The sequence below is a fragment of the Rhinopithecus roxellana genome, chromosome 16, assembly GCF_007565055.1.
Source record: "Rhinopithecus roxellana isolate Shanxi Qingling chromosome 16, ASM756505v1, whole genome shotgun sequence".
Classification (NCBI taxonomy): Eukaryota; Metazoa; Chordata; class Mammalia; order Primates; family Cercopithecidae; genus Rhinopithecus; species Rhinopithecus roxellana.
Genome location: NC_044564.1, coordinates 25,636,486 through 25,653,287, shown reverse-complemented (window position 1 = coordinate 25,653,287; position 16,802 = coordinate 25,636,486). Strand labels below are relative to the sequence as shown.

The 16,802-nt window shown below is 43.5% G+C and overlaps 1 long non-coding RNA gene and 1 other non-coding gene across 2 annotated transcripts; both read left to right on the top strand.

Annotated features, from left to right (window-relative positions):
- The first annotated feature begins 3,537 nt into the window (after positions 1-3,537).
- Positions 3,538-10,209, top strand: LOC104674269. The gene is made up of 3 exons (XR_004053918.1): positions 3,538-3,610; positions 8,100-8,149; positions 10,004-10,209. It is a non-coding gene; the product is annotated as an uncharacterized LOC104674269 (long non-coding RNA).
- LOC115894093 lies at positions 4,668-4,793 on the top strand. Its single transcript, XR_004054138.1, has one exon. It is a non-coding gene; the product is annotated as a U4atac minor spliceosomal RNA (small nuclear RNA).
- Positions 10,210-16,802: the final 6,593 nt, after the last annotated feature.

Here is a 16,802-nt window from a genome sequence, read left to right as displayed (position 1 = left end):
TGCTTGATTTTTTTCAGAGTGGGTATCAACTACCCAACATTATGCATTTATTTTCTGTTGTCTTGCCTCCCTCATTAGAAGATCAGCTTCATGAGAACGGGAAATTTCTCTCTTGTTCACTACTGTATCTTCAGCACCTAAAACTGAGCCTGGCACATACTTGGCACTGAACCGATATTCTTTTGGGTTTTTTTGTTTGTTTGTTTGTTTTTTGAGGCAGAGTCTCACTCTGTCGCCCAGGCTGGAGTACAGTGGTGTGATCTCAGCTTACTGTAAGCTCCGCCTCCCAGGTTCAAGCCATTCTCCTGCCTCAGCCTCCCAAGTTGCTAGGACTACAGGCGCCTGCCACCATGCCAGCTAATTTTTTTAATTTTTAGTAGAGATGGGGTTTCACCGTGTTAGCCAGGATGGTCTCGATCTCCTGACCTCATGATCCACCCATCTCAGCCTCCCAAAGTGCTGGGATTACAGTTGTGAGCCACCGCACCTGGCCGATATTTGTTAAAATACTTTTTAAATACCATGATCATCTTGATGTGGGAAGGGAAGAAGGGAAAAAATATTGCTAACTTAGTTTAGAACATAAAGTGGAGTCCTCCAAGGAGTTGGTAAAGGTGAAGCTGACCCCAGCACCCTGTGTTTAGGGGTAAAGTCGGCCTGGCCCATGAGTGAGGGTGGGTCAGATTAGTTCCACAACTGAAAATTAAGTGGAGGGCGAAATGGGGATGTCTTCCACTGGTATAGATGATGGCCAGGAGATAGGACTGCGGTGGGTATTAGGAATCACAGACCTGTCCCAGGACACTGTGTGGCCAGAAATCGAGGAAAAGGAACAACACTCGCTGATTGCCTATCCCTCAGGAACTTGCAGAGTCCACTAAGTCCTGAGCACTAGTCTCAGCAGCCCCTGATCCACAGGCAACTAGAATCAGTAAATTACAAATAATATAGATGGCCCGGAAACCTTTGGGACAACATTGTCTAGCAGTCCAGACATGAAGTGGTGCTGGTGAGACAGACCCAGGCAACCTTCCTCCCCACTGTCTCCAGCTCTTTTTCCACCCTCGACTTCGTCAGGTGAAAAATTAATCCCATCCAGTGAGACAAATGGAGGAGGAAGTTGCAGTGCTGATTGGCCAAAAGCTGGCAAGGGGGCTTGGCTCTTGGCCCATCCTTGTGCTCATCTGCCCAGAATCACCAGCTCCCTGCTTCTCCCTGCAGCTGGCCTTCCTCTGCCCTCCCCTGGTGCCTTCTTCTGCACCTGTCAGGTTACATTTCTGTTTTTACCCTCATGGATCAGAAGGGCATCAAATACTGCCTGGCACATAGTAGACAGTTATTTCAGTCATCTATTGCAGTGTAACACCTACCCCAAAACTTAGTGTTATAAAACAACACTTTCTTGCAGTTTTGCAGTTGACTGGGCAGCTTTGGTTCACATGGTGTCAGCTGAGGCACTGGTACAGTTGGAAGTTCCAAAATGGCTTCACTCATGTGCATGGCAGTTGGTGCTGGCTGGGGGCTGGAAGCTCAGAATGGGTTGGGTCATGGGGCTTTCATTCTCCACTTGGACCTCTCCACAAAGGACTCTCCATGTGGCTGCTTGGGTTTCCTCACAAACTAGAGGAAGCATTCCAAAAAGGAGCATGTCAAAAACACAGAAAATGCAGATCCCTTAAAGCCCAGCCTTAGCATCACTTCTAGGGCATTCTTTTGCTTAAAACAAGTTTATAGGGCAGTCCAGATTCAAGGGGAGTAAAACTGGCTCTGCCTCTTGTTTTTTCTTTTTTTTTTTTAAGATGAGATCTTCCTTTGTCAACCAGCCCATAGTGCAGTGGGGTGATCATAGCTCACTGTAACCTCAAACTCCTGAGCTCAAGTGATTCTCCTGCCTCAGCCTCCCGAGTAGCTGAGACTACAGGGATGCGCCTCCATGTCAAGCTAATTTTTAAATTTTTAGTGGAGATGCGGTGTTGCGACATTGCTCAGACTAGTCTCGAATTGAGCTCACGCAGTCCTCCTGCTTTGGCCTCCCAAAGTGCTGAGATTACCAGCATGAGCCATTTCGTCTGACCGACTCTATCTCTTGATGGGAGGAGGGGCAAAGAATTGTCAGGCACCTTTAATCCACAGTAGTTTGCCCAATGGCCACAAATTATGTAGATTCTTCCCACAGGTAAAATACATTAGTGTCTTCCTAAAATCCCCCAAAAGTTCAACTAATTAAGACTTCAGGTCCAAAATATTATCTAAATCAAATCCAGGTGTTACTGACCAAAGACTAAAAGCACTCACTGCCCACTGTTCTAGAAACCAATACTGTGACACCAGGTTTTTGAGAAAAGAAAAGCTTCATACTGCAGGTAGGCCAACAGGGAGATAGAAGAGTCCAGCTGAAATCTCCTTGTGGTGACTTTAGGTCTCCCTGGGCTGTCTCAAGTCTCCCTGGGCTGGCTTTAAGGTAATGTTTTTATTAGAAAAATTTTTGGGGGTGGATTCTGAGATTAATAAGTAACCGGTAGAAGGAAAGGGGAGGTCTGGAAAGTCCTCAGGCATGCACAATTATTTCTTCATGCCTCTTCATGAGTCACATGTCCAATTCAGGGGGATTTAGAATGTAACATGTGGTGGAAATTTGTGACACCAGAAAGCTCTTTCTGTGCAAGAGCCCAGTTGCCCTATTGGTTCCAACTAATTTCAGCCAGTTCTTTTATCTCAAGCAGAGGGAGTTTTGGCATTTCAGCACATTGTTTCTTTTCTGATCTGCCATCCTGCAAACTCAGGAATTTCTGTTAGTCATTGGTTTCTATAACTCTTTGGGACACAGTTTCACAGGTATATTCCTCAGGGAGGTATGGATAGCCGGGTGCAGTGGCTCATGCCTGTAATCCCAGCACTTTGGGAGGATGAGGTGGGAGGACCACTTGAGCCCAAGAGTTTGAGACCAGCCTGGGTAACATCTCTAAAAAATAAAGATAAGGCCGGGTGCAGTGGCTCATGCCTGTAATCCCAGCACTTTGGGAGGCCAAGGCAGGCGGATCCTGAGATCAGGAGATCAAGACCATCCTGGCTAACACGGTGAAACCCCGTCTCTACTAAAAATACAAAAAATTAGCCGGGCGTGGTGGTGGGCGCCTGTAGTCCCAGCTACTCGGGAGGCTGAGGCAGGAGAATGGCGTAAACCCCGGAGGCAGAGCTTGCAGTGAGCCGAGATCGCGCCACTGCACTCCAGCCTGGGCCATAGAGCAAGACTCTGTCTTAAAAAAAAAAAAAAGATAAAAGAGGGACCCGTGGATTATAAAGACAAATTATCTTATTCCTTTTTTTTTCTCTCTCCCTTTTCCTGAGAAATTTAGTTAAAAAGTCACTAGGTAGGGTTGAGCAACGTAAGAGTCCAAACAGCATAGACAGGGTGTCAAAGCCCAACCAGGATAGGGAGGGGTAAGGGGGTGGCGGGGAGGATAACAGCCCAGCAAAGAGGGTCAAAGCTCAGGAGAGTAAAAAGGTCCTCAGGACCTGAGCATGGTAGGAAGTCTCCTGTGAAGGGCAACTGGTGTTGAAGCCAAGACGTGATGAAGTGAGTGTTGAACACAGGAACACTGATTAAAAAGTAAGTATATGGCCGGGCATGGTGGCTCACACCTGTAAACCCAGCACTTTGGGAGTCCAAGGCGGACAGATCACCTGAGGTCAGGAGTTAGAAACCAGCCTGGCCAACGTGGTGAAACTCCATCTCTACCAAAAATACAAAAAGTAGCTGGGCTGGGTGGCACATGCCTGTAATCCATAGCTGCTTGGGAGGCTGAGGCCGGAGAATCACTTGAACCTGGGAGGCAGAGGTTGCAGTGAGCCGAGATCGTGCCATCGCACTCCAGCCTAGTCTACAGAATAAGACTCCGTCTCAAAAAAAAAAAAGTAACTATATATAGATGAGAGTTACCCAAGTTTCTGACAGTCAGAGGAGTTACAAATATAGACAGGGAAAAAACTAAACTGAATCCTTTGATACATTATTTAAAGTTGAGAAATTGGTGTGAATTCATGATTTTCAATATAGTGAAAAATGATGAAATAAGAATGGTGTGTGTGTGTGTGTGTGTATTGTCTGGGAGCAGAAATTTCCCAAGGCCATGAACACATCTAGCAGCTAAGTTTTGGTTTCTAAACACCATTCTCCAATAAAAGGACTTAGGTATTCTTGGAGAAAAGGCTGATTGCTGATTCCAGGGATTGGCTAGGAATATTACAAGATGAACCTGGAAAATCTTGTGTCAGAAAGTGAGGAAGAACTCAAAGAATGATAAGATTATGTCAAAAAGACACAGAAATCAGTTTGAAGGGGCTCCCATTGGCCAAATATGGAAAAATTTGATCATGAAAATAAATATTGATAGAAACAATTTATTACCAGTTGAACAAAGTAAACCGTGAGTCCATAGTGATATAAATAAATGGAATTTGATGAGTAACAATATATTTACCTAATTTCAAATACTACCTTAAGAAATACTAATAATTTTAATGGGAAACATTAGAGAAATCCAAATTGTGAGACATTCTAGAAAACAACCATTCTGAAATCTTCCAGAATGTCAAGGTCATGATAGTCAAAGATTGAGAAAATATTCTCATCACAATTGAAGGAAAACAAAGAGAAATAGCAACTAACTATCCTTTTCTTGGGGTTACACTACTGTCCAAAGAGCATGTAGTGAGGGCAGTACTGCTAATGTCTACACAACACACCTGCATCAACTAGAGCTTTGCTTTAGCTTGGTGCAATTTTTGGAAAAATGAAAAACTGAAGGAAAAAAACTAAATGCAACATGTGATTCTAAAGTGGATCCTTCTATTATAAAGAATATTCTCTGGGCATGGTGGCTCAAATCTGTAATCCTAGCACTTTGGGAGGCCGAGACAGGCAGATCACCTGAGGTTAGGGGTTCAAGACCAGCCTGGCCAACATGGCGAAACGCCATCTCTACTAAAAATACAAAAATTAGCCAGGCATGGTAGCACATGCCTGTAATCCTAGCTACTCAGGAGGCTGAGGCAGGATAATCGCTTGAACCTGGGAGGTGGAGGTTGCAGTGAGCCGCGATCGTGCCACTGCCCTCCAGCCTGGGTGACAGAGTATGACTCTCTCTCTCTCTCTCTATATATATATATATAAATAAATATATATAAATATATATAAAAATAAATATATATAAATATATATAAAAATAAATATATATATAAATATATATATAAATATATATATAAATATATATATAAATATATATATATAAATATATATATAAATATATATATATAAATATATATATAAATAAATATATATATAAAATTGGGGGCCAGGAGCAGTGGCTCATGCCTGTAATCCCAACACTTTGGGAGGCCAAGACAGGCAGACCACTTGAGGCTAGGAGTGCAAGACCAGCCTGACCAATGTGGTGAAACCCCATCTCTAGTAAAAATACAAAAATTAGCTGGGTGTGGTGGTGTGCACCTGTAATCCCAGCTACTTGGGAAGCTGAGGCAGGAGAATCACTTGAACCTGGGAGGTGGAGGTTGCATTGAGCCAAGATCATGCCACTGCACTCCAGCCTGGGCGACGGAGCAAGACTCTGTCTAAAAAAAAAAAAAATTTATAATCTTATGGACCCATCATCCTATATGCTGTCCATTGTTGACTGAAATGTTATGTGGCACATGATGGTATTTGAGAGTAAATTTCTCATGTATATAATTAGAGTCCTAGTGTGGTTCATGCCTCATGCCTATAATCCCAGCTCTTTGGGAGGCCAGGGCAGGAACATCACTTGAGGCCAGAAGTTTGAAACTAGCCTGGGTAACATAGCAAGACCCCTGTCTCTACGAAAAATTTTAAAAATGGTCTAGACATGGTGGTGCATACCTGTAGTCCTAACTACTCGGAAGGCTGAGGCAGGGAGATCATTTGAGCACAGGAGTTTGAAGTTACAGTAAGCTATGATCAAGCCCACTGTACTCCAGCCTGGATGACAGTAAGACCCTGTCACTAAAAAATAAAAATTAGGTTAAAAAAAGAATGTTATTGGGATGACCAGTGAAACTGGGATGGGGACTAAGGATAAAATGACAATAATGTAGCCATGTTAACTTCCTGTTTTGATTATTATATTGTGGTTACACTGGAAATATACACAAAAGGGTTTTGGAGTAATAGGGCATCATATCAGAAATTTACTCTCAAATACCATCATGTGCCACATAACATTTCAGTCAACAATGGACAGCATATAGGATGATGGGTCCATAAGATGATAATAAAGCTGCCCTGTACAGGTATACTATTTTTTATATTTTACACTGTATTATTACTGTACCTTTTCTATGTTTAGATATGTTTAGTTACACACTTACCATTGTGTTACAGTTGCCTACAGTGTTCAGTACAGTAACATGCTGTACAGGTTTGTAGCCTAGGAGCAATAGGCCGTACCATATAACCTAGATGTATAGTGGGCTGTACTATCTAGATTTAGGCTCACTCTATGATGTTTGCACAATAACAAAATTGACTAACACATTTCTCAGAAAAAATCCCCATGATTAAGCGGTATGTGACTGTAGTCTAAAAAAATTATTTGTACTAAACTTGCAACTTCTCCTTAAGTAACTTTTCCCCCACACATCTAACATATAATGGAAATACAAGGACAAGAAAACCGCAATAGACACTCCCATTTAGAATAGGAGATTAATAAGAGGCACATAGCAGTCATTAGCAAATCTGAGAATCATGCACTTGTCACCGACTCCACCTGCTCCAGGGGCAGGGAATGTGATTCTCTGTGGCTCTTATCTTTACCCTTGAGTCATTCCTCCTTTTCCAAAAGAAATAGGCTTTGTTCACAGTCGATAACTTGTTCAAGATGCTTCACTGGGTACCCGGTGTGCTCTTTTCATGTTGAACTATCTTTGTCTGTTTTAGCTCAAGCCACTACTGCTTACACTGGTACAATTCTTGTAGGGGAAAAAACTGAACTTTCCATGAATTTTATTTTTAATCAAACCATACCCCCAAATCTCAAGAAAAGCCCTTCCCTCCTTTAGGCTGTGAATTACAGTGCTGTGGACCAAACCTTTAAGACTCTTAGAAGCACTTTAATCTACATAAGAGGTTTAGGAGGCACTGTTTTAAGTCTTTCTGAGATCTCAACAGTCTTACAACCATAAAAAAGAACAAAATTATGTCCTTTGCAGCAATATGGATGCAGCTGGAGGCCGTTATCCTAAGCAAATTATTGCAGGAACAGAAAACCAAATACCACATGTTCTCACCGATAAGTGGGAGCTAAACATTGAGTACACTTGACACAAAGGTGGGAACAATAGACTCTGGGGACTCCAACAGAGGTGGGGGGACAAGAGTTGAAAAACTACCTATCGGGTACTACCTACTGGGTGATAGGATCAATAGAAGCCCAAACCTCAGCATCATGCAATATATTCATATAACAAACCTGAACCTGTACCCCTAAATCTAAATTTCTTTTTAAATTGCTACCCAGATATTAGTATATGCCAATAATATACTAAGAGAGTACAAAAAATAACTAATATAACATTTGAGAAACAACAAAAGTCTTACAGCCACATCCTTGACCTTAAGTCCCCATTTTACAGGGAAGGTCTTGGAATTAATATTCCCTCTAGGTTTTAATTTACTTTGAGCATTTTTTTTTTCTGGCTGTAGATAATGCCCTGGACCCTCTATAGTTTCTCAAAATTTTGCTTGAAACAAAGTAGTTTCTTCTTCCTGTACTTCTTCACAGGCAGCTAAAGTGAGTAAGTTAGCGTTTTGAACATTTTGCCTAGAAATCTCCATACCAAGGTGGCAAGTTCAATTATTTTATCTGCGTTACTATGTTACCACTATGTCACTTAGGTCCTGAATAACCTCCCAACAACTTCCTCACTGTGCTGTCATCCTCCTTCCCACACTTCAGGACTGTGAAGCTTCCTGATTCCAAAGTCAATGTTTTATGTTTTAGTTTTTTGTTATGGAAGCTCCCCACTTCTGGGTGTTAATTTGTTTTAATTATCTATTGCAGGGGTTGGGAAACTAGTTTGCATGGCCAAACCTAGCCCACCATCTGTTTTGGTAAGTGAAAATGCTTTAGAACTCAGCCATGTTCTTTTGTTTGTGTATTTTCTATGGTTGTTTTCATACTGTGATGGCAAAGTTTAGTAGCAACAGAGATCATCTGGCCTGCAAAACCTAAAATATTGACTATCTGATCTTTTACGGAAAGTTTGCCAATGCCTGATTTATTGCTATGCAAAACAAAACAAAACAAAAAACTACTCAAAATGAATCTCTTAAAACAACAATTTATTATTTCTTACAATTATGTGCGTTACCCATTAACCCAGTGGTTTTCTGCTTCACAGAGTGTTGGCTGGGGTGGTAGAAGGTCTGGAGGTACAAATGACCTCACCCACATGGCTGAAAGTTGGTGCTAGTTGCCAACTGGGAGCTCAGCTGGAACTGTTAGCCAGGTGTCTCACTTCTCCTCCAGGTGGGCCCCCACAGAGTTGGTTGGGTCTCTTCACAGCTTTGCAGCTGGGTTTTCAGAAGGAGCATTCTGAATGCATAGGAGAGAACAGAATACTTTTTTGTTGTTGCTTTTTTGAGACAGGGTCTCGCTGTGTTGCCCAGGCTGGAGTGCAGTGGTGTGTGATCTTGGCTCACTGCAGCCTCCACCTCTTGGGCTCAGGTGATCCTCCCAACTCAGCCTCCCGACTAGTTGCTACTACAGGTGTGTGCCACCATGTCCAGCTAATTTTTGTATTTTTAGTAGATATGGGGTTTTGCCATGTTGCCCAGGCTGGTCTCAAACTCCTGGGGTCAAGTTTTCTACCCGCCTCGGCCTCCCAACGTGCTGGGATTACAGGCGTGAGCCATTGTGCCCAGGCACAACTTCTGAGGCCAAGCCTCAGAAGTTATACAGTGACACATAGCTACATTCTGTTGGTCTGCATAAGTCACAGCACCAACCTAGATTCAAGGGGAGAGGAAATAGACTCCACATATTGATAAGAGATGTAGGAAAGAATTTGTGGCCATTTTTAATCCATCACAACACAAATAAACTGCCTGTCAGGATGGTATTACCATCTATATTTTGTTCTGAGTGCTCAACTAATTCTCATGACCCGAAGTGGATCTGCTTCCTCCTCTCACCCCTTTATCCCAGCCTGTACAAAGGTGCCATAGCACTGGGTCCAGGCCCTGCTCAGTGACTTTGGTCATCCATTTGCAGCAACATCTATACCCAACATATATATCTAGACTGTAGACAGGATACATCTACAGTCTGTTGGGATGGGTTATTTGCCTCAAGTGCTGCTTTCTCAGATCCTAGAAAGGCCAACAGAAGCCTGGTAACTGCCTTCAATTGCTGTATCTTAAAATTGTTGGAATATCCCATAACTAATTGCTAATTAGTTATTGCCATAATAATGCTGCTTAGCAAATAACCACCAAATTGAAGTGCTACACAATAATAAAGCATGTATTTCTCTCTCAGGTGCCCATGGATTGGCTGGGACAGCTCTGATTAAGGATGTAGTAGCTCTGTAGGTTGGCTAGGTTAGTCTATGCCATGTGTCTCTATGTCTTCTGTGATGCCCACCAAGTGCATGTTTTTCACATGGCACAAGATGGGTGAGCAAAAAGCCCCAATATCTCATAAGGCCTGTGGTTGGAGTGGTCACTTCCACTCACATTCTATCAGCCAAAACAAGTTGGCCAACCCACCATTATCATCTTCTGCCTCTAGTGGGAGAAACTTCAAACTTACATGGCAAAGGGACTGGATATAGGGAGTGGTAAAGAATTAGGAATAATGCAACCCTCCATGACTTTTTCTTTTTCTGGAGCTAGAATGGTGGTTGGGAATTGTGCTCCAGAACAATTCACAATTTGTAGTATCTCTGGTCTCTTTTCCTCCAGTTTCCTGCTCTTCCCAACCTGCACTATGGACTTCATCAGATTTCAGCATTAGAGAGAATATGAAAGGACATCAACCGTAACTTCATCCAGTGAGGATTTCCACACACCATACACTCTGAGAGTTCTCCTGGCTTTGTGTGCACACCTCCAGTGACAGGGAGCTCACTATGTCATGAGGCAGCCTGCTCCCTTGTGGCTATCACTGACCCAACTATTAAGCCTTCTTATACAGACAGTCCCTGACTTGCTGTTAGACTTACGACTTTTTGATTTTACAGTGGTGCAAAAGCAATATGCATTCAGTAGAAACTGTATTTCAAATTTTGAATTTTGATCTTTTCCCAGGCTAGCAACATATGAAGGCCAACCTTTTGTTTTTAAAATAGGCTTTGTGTTAGATGCTTTTGCCCAACTATAGGTTAATGTAAATGTTCTGAGAATATTTAAGGAAGGCTAGGCTAAACTGTGATCTTTGGGAGCTTAGATATGTTAAGTGCATTTTCGGCTTACAATATTTTCAACTTACGATGAGTTTATTGGGATGAAGCCCATTGTGAGTAAAGGAACATCTGCATTAAGCTAAAATTCATGTCTATAACTTCGTCAGTAATATCAAGTCTGTTCCTCAGAGCCAGAGAATAAACTGAATCATTTTCCACGTGATGGTCTTTCTGCTATTTAAAGAGATCAGCCATGTACCTTCTCCCAAGCTGAAGACAACTCCTCACCAGGCTACCTATCAATTCTACCTTTTTTTTTAAAGAGATGGGGGTCTCACTATGTTGCCCAGCCTGGTCTTGAACTCCGGGCTCAAGTGATCCTCCCACCTCAGCCGTCTGAGTAGCTGGGATTCTAGGCACATACCACCATGCCCAGCTCCATTTCCATTGTTCTTCATGCTTCCTTGTTGAGTTCCTTCCCTATCCTGATTATTATTCTTTGATTGGGCTTTGACTCCCTGGGCATTTAGTAGGGTCCGTAACTGAATGCAGCATTGCAGCCAGGTCTAAGCAGCAGAATAGAGCAGGACCATCATCTCCGTAATTTCAAATATTATACTTTCATCAATGTCTTCTGAAACAACGTTTTTGACTATGAAAACAGTCAATTATAACACTACTCTGCCATGGCCACCACTGCCCATGATTAACACCACTGCTACAGGACCGTTCATGCTGCTGCTGCCTCCCTGAATAATTTCTACACCACTCCTGCCTCTTAGCATCGCTCCTAAGAATTCAGAGTCTTCAGTGGGAATGACTGAGCCAATTCACATGCTCGAGCCCTAGCTGCCAGGTAGGGGAGGAATGAATCTTCCCCTTTCTGCCTCCATGGTGGGAGCTAGGGCATTGCCACCCTCAAGTACTACATACACTGGAAAATTCTTCCTAAATAAGATGGGGGATTGCACGCTGAGTGGACAAGTATAATGGCAAAGGTTCGCTCCAGTCATTTTAAAAAGTTCAATTTCCCTTTAATTGTACTTTTATCTAACCCATATTTTCCTCTTTAGTCACAGGAATAATATGCCACAGATTGTAAAAGGCCGGCCCAGTTTGCCAACAGACTATCAAATGCAGCTCTGTGATCTGGCAGTTTAGGGACCTGTTAAAAAAGGAAATATGATAGTCTTTGCTCTGGCTTGTTCTGAGAAATCTCCACTTCCTTTACATCTTTAAAAGTCTATTCTTGGCCAGGCACAATGACTCACGCCTATAATCCCAGCACTTCAAGAGGCCGAGGCAGGAGGATTGCTTGAGCCCAGGAGTTCAAGATCAGCCTGTGCAACATAGTGAGACTTTGTCTCTATTAAAAATAAAAAAAAAAATTAGCCAAGCGTGGTGGTGGTATGTGTCTGTAGTCACAACTACTCATGAGGCTGAGGTGAGAGGATTGCCTAAGCCCAGGAGGTTGAGGTGGCAGTGAGATGTGATTGCACCACTGCATTCCAGCCTGGGCAACAGAACAAGACCCTGTCTTACACATTACACACACACACACACACAGACACACACAGACACACACACACACACACACACACACACACACACACACAAACAATTCTTAGATAAGAGTGTAGTTTGCAGAATCAACTTCTTCCTGTAATGGACAGGTATTGATTTTGTCTGCCTCCTCCTTAACATTACTCCTTCTGTTAGAGATTCCCACTCTTCCCCATGTGATTAGAAGAGGCTAACTATGGGGTCTCTATGGCCCAGGTGACTTATATCTGGCCAATCAGAACACTATACCCTTCTGGCCACAATTGATTGGTTCAGGATCAACATGTGGCCCAAGAAGGACTAAGGAGCAATGTCCCTTCTTCTCCCAGGACTTCTGCTGCAAATGTTGAGTAAAAGACTTTTCCTTTCATCTGGAATGGCCAGTCGGGAGTTAGCAAGGGTGCTATATTAGTTTCCAAGGACTGCTCTAACAAATTGTTACAGACTTGGTGGCTTAAAACAACAGAAATTGATTCTCTTACAGTTCTGGAGGCTAAAAGTCCAAAATATCAAGGTATCAGCAGGGACATGCTGATGCTTCTTTTTCTTTTCTTTTTTTTTTTTTGAGATAGGGTCTCACTCTGTCACCCTTCCTAGTAGCTGGTATCACAGGCATATGCCACCATGCCCAGCTAATTTTTTAAAAAAATGTTTGTGAAGACGAGGTCTCACTCTGTTGCCCAGGCTGGACATGCTCCTTCTGAAAGCTCTAAGGAAGAATTCTTTCTTGCCTCTTCTAACTTCTGGTGGCTCGCAGCCATCCTTGGCATTCCTTGGCTTGTAGTGGCATCATTCTAATCTCTGCCTCCATCTTCACATGGCCTTCTCTCTGCCTATGATTTTCTCCTGTTGATGTGTCCTCTCCTCTTATAAGTAAACCAATCACTAGACTTAGGGCTCACCCTAATCCAGTATGACCCCATCTTGACTTAACTAATTGCATCTGCAAAGACTATTTCCAAATAAGCTCAATTCTGAGGTTTCGGATAGAAATGAATTTTGGAGGTATGCTATCTGTCTCATTACAACAATTATGTGGAAAGAGCCTGTCTGAGAATTAAGCCAACAAGGAAGCTAGAGGGTTGCGCCCTGGTGTGCTGTATCAGACTCCCCCTGGGCTGACCAGTTATGTGACCTGGTGAATTACTCCTCCCTTTTTCCCCCCATAAGCTGATTTGAAGTGACAGAAGGAAACTGATTACCATTCCTCCTTTTGCAAAATTAGAAAATCATTTAGACATGACTAATGTTCCAAACTTCTTCCCACTGTATTCATCCTCCAAAAGTCTCTGACAAGGATTGAGCAATTTCATTTGGAAATTCTCTTAGTGCCTTGGATTTACTTCATTTGGCTAGGAAACTAACTTATTTTGAGAAGCGAGATGATCTCTTACAATGTCTTCAACCATTCCTTTCTTATAATTTTTATTGTGGAAAATTTTAAAAATATACAAAAATAGAGCAAATAGTGTAAGTCTCCAAGTTCCCATCACCCCACTTCAAAAAAATCAACATTTAGCCATGTTTATTTCATCTGTACCCCCAACTTCCCTCCACCTCCTGCAGGATTAGTTTAAAGCAAAATTCAGATAACATGTACAGTAGTACCTGCTTATCTGTTGCTTTCTGATGTCTCAGTTACTGGAGGTTAACCATGGCCTAAAAATATTAAATGGAAAATTTCAGAAATAAAAAATTCATGTTTTAAATTGCACACTGCTCTGAATAGTGTGATGAAATATTGCCCCATCCCTTGCCATCCTACCCAGGACATGAATCATCCCTTTTTCCAGCTTATCCATACTGTGTACCTTTCCTGCTTATTAGATAGTTACCCATTAGTAGCTGTTTTGGTTATCAAATAAAAAAACATAGGATGTATGTAGGGTTCAATACAATCTGCAGTTTCCAGCATCTACTGGGGGTCTGAGAACATATACCCAAGGATAAGGGTGGACTACTGTAATTAATTTACCCTCTTCAACCACTATCCTGAGCTTAAAATTCGCTCATAACTGCTTTTGATAAGCTCTGTTGCCTGCAAGACAAAGCAAGGTACTTTACACATAGGAAGTGTGGACAATTGAAGTTTGCTAAATAGAGTCCTTGCCCTCAAAATTTTCAATCTAATAAGAGAGAAAAGACAAGAACCTCCTCCAGGTGCTCACCAAACTGTAATGTGAATCACCTGGGGAGCAGTTAAATGCAGATTCTGCTCAAGTAGGTAGGAACTGCATTCTGGAGTTCCAACAAGCTCTTGGGCAATACCAGTGCTGCTGATCCATGGATCACACTTTGAGCTGCAAGGCCCTAAACCATCATGCAAAGGAGATAATGATTGAGTGCTGTATAAGGTAGAGATAATGGGCCACATTGTTTAAGACCTGGCTTGTTAAGTAGCTTACCACAGTTATCCAAATTAAGTTTTTAAATATTCCAGAGTGAGACTAACATCGAGCCAACCACCAGGGAGCCACAAAAGAAATTTTATAAACTCTGGGAAGAGAAGGCACAGTTACCTACCAGCTCAGGAAACATATATGACAGACAGCGAACATGTCTAGCCAAATCAGGGTGACTCCTTTCTCCACAAACTTGCCCCTCTTTAGGAAGGGTCCTGTGTAGCCATCTTGGTACTGCTTGCTCCCAGCTCCCAGCCCCCAGCCACAGGTGTCTGAGCCAGGGGTGAGCACCTGACCCAAGTTGGTCTAATCAGATGATTTCTCCTGAGAATTTAGATTCGCGACTCCGGAAAGCTAGTCGGTCCCCGGGTGTGGCTGGAATTGAGATGATGTAAACATTCCACCTTCTGCCAATGCACAGAGAAGCAAAGAAAGCTGAGAGAATGAAACAGACCACAGAAAGAGAAGTGGACATAGAAATGAAAGAGAAATGCCCACATTCCTGAGGCTTCCTTGCCCCCATTCTGGTCTTTCCTGAAGCCTATTAGCATTTCTTCCCATGGTTTCTGTGCCTTAGAACTCAATCCCCTTATATTAAAAATCTTCCAATGTTGCACCAGTGAGTTTCAGATCTTCAAAAGCAAAGAGACTGGCTGGGCGCAGTGACTCACGCCTGTAATCCCAGCACTTTGGGAAACTGAGATGGGCAGGTCACTTGAGGTAAGGAGTTCGAGACCAGCCTGGCTAACATGGTGAAACCCCGTCTCTACTAAAAGTATAGAAATTGGCCGGGGGCGGTGGTGGGCGCCTGTAGTCCCAGCTACTCAGGAAGCTGAGGCATGAAGATCACTTTAACCTGGGAGGTGGAGGTTGCGGTGAGCTGAGATTGGGCCACTGCACTCTCCAGCCTGGGCGACAGAGTGAGACTCTGTCTCAAACAAACAAACAAAAGGAAAGAAACTGATAAATAAACACAGTTCTACAACAAGCAGGATGAAGTCAGAGAGGAAGAGAAGGGTAAGAGCCTAGAAATGCAGGTCAGTGTGGGTCCCCCAGGTGGGTGGGTAGGAGACAGGCTATTCCTGATAGGAATGAAGTTTCAGAAACCAGCAAAGAAATTTCCTTTCTGCAGGCAGAGTGGAAGCCACCTGGTTCATGCTCCCTGCCTGCCTGGAGAGCCTTACCTGGGAATTCCCCTCAGCCTTCCTGTTTGTGTGGGATCAGCCATGCCAGAATGCACCTTGTTCCAGTCAAGCTCTGGGGCCATAGTAGCCCTGCTTTCCTGCCACCTGTGGTCACAGCCTGGCCCTCCCAAGTGACTTGGGGAGCTGTGCCCAGCTGGCTGCCACTCTGCCATTTCCCTAATCAGCATGCCACTCCCCAGGTCCCCAGCCTGGGGATGTGTGGCTTGGCTGAGCTGCAGGTGGGTCCTGAAGTCCATGGCGATGATCTGTGCGTGGTCCTTTTGTTCCAGGTAGACGACCAACTTGTCCTGCCTTTTCCAGGACCATCCCAGTTTTAAAACAAAAAGTCCCAAATCCCAAGAACCCTCTCAGTTCTGGGAAAACTGGTAGGGTTAGTCACTCTAATTATAGAGACCCCAGGTCCTCAGTGGAAACTGCCTGAGCATTGTGCCCTGAAGATAGCATCCCAACCCGGAGGACCCCAGACCTCCAAACCCTACCCTCTTAAGGATTCCCACACAACCAGATATTCCTGAAACCCCCATCTCTCTCCATAAGCCTGTGTGCTATATGAGTCAGATTAGATTCTGAAGCCTCCCAGTATTGAACTAGGTGACCTGGGCATGTTATCTAACTTCACAGTGTCTTGTTGGGAAAGTAATACCCAAAATAGCACATGTGCCTCATGGGATCATGGGAGTATTGCCTGGGAATTCCCCTTAGCTTCCTGATTGTATTAGGACCAGCCATATGCCAGAAGGCACCTTGTTCCTTCCCATCAAGCTCTGGGGCCACAGAGTCCCTGCCAGCTGAGGCTATAGTCTGGCCCTATAGAAAGTTTTATTCTCTCAGCTTTAATTTTTGAAATATTCTGACCATATAAAAGTCAGCAGTTACTTTCACACCCTTACCCTAATCTAGTCATTGCCTCCTCCTTCCCATGGCCCACCTCCCGCTCTGTTGAGTACATGTCAGAGCACCAGTGGTATGGCAGTTTCTGCACAGGCAGTGGGAGGACCCAGGCTGCCTGCAGAGGCTTCACCTAGTCCTTCCTCTCTCTGGCCTTAGACCAGGGCCCGACTTCTGTAATCTCCAGGCTGAATCCCTGGAAGGGAAAGCTCATGGAGCTAGTTTGAAGGGCCTAGCAGGAAAGGGGCTGTCAAAGGACTTCAGTTGCTTGGCCAGCCCTCTGATATGAGCAGAGGACCCT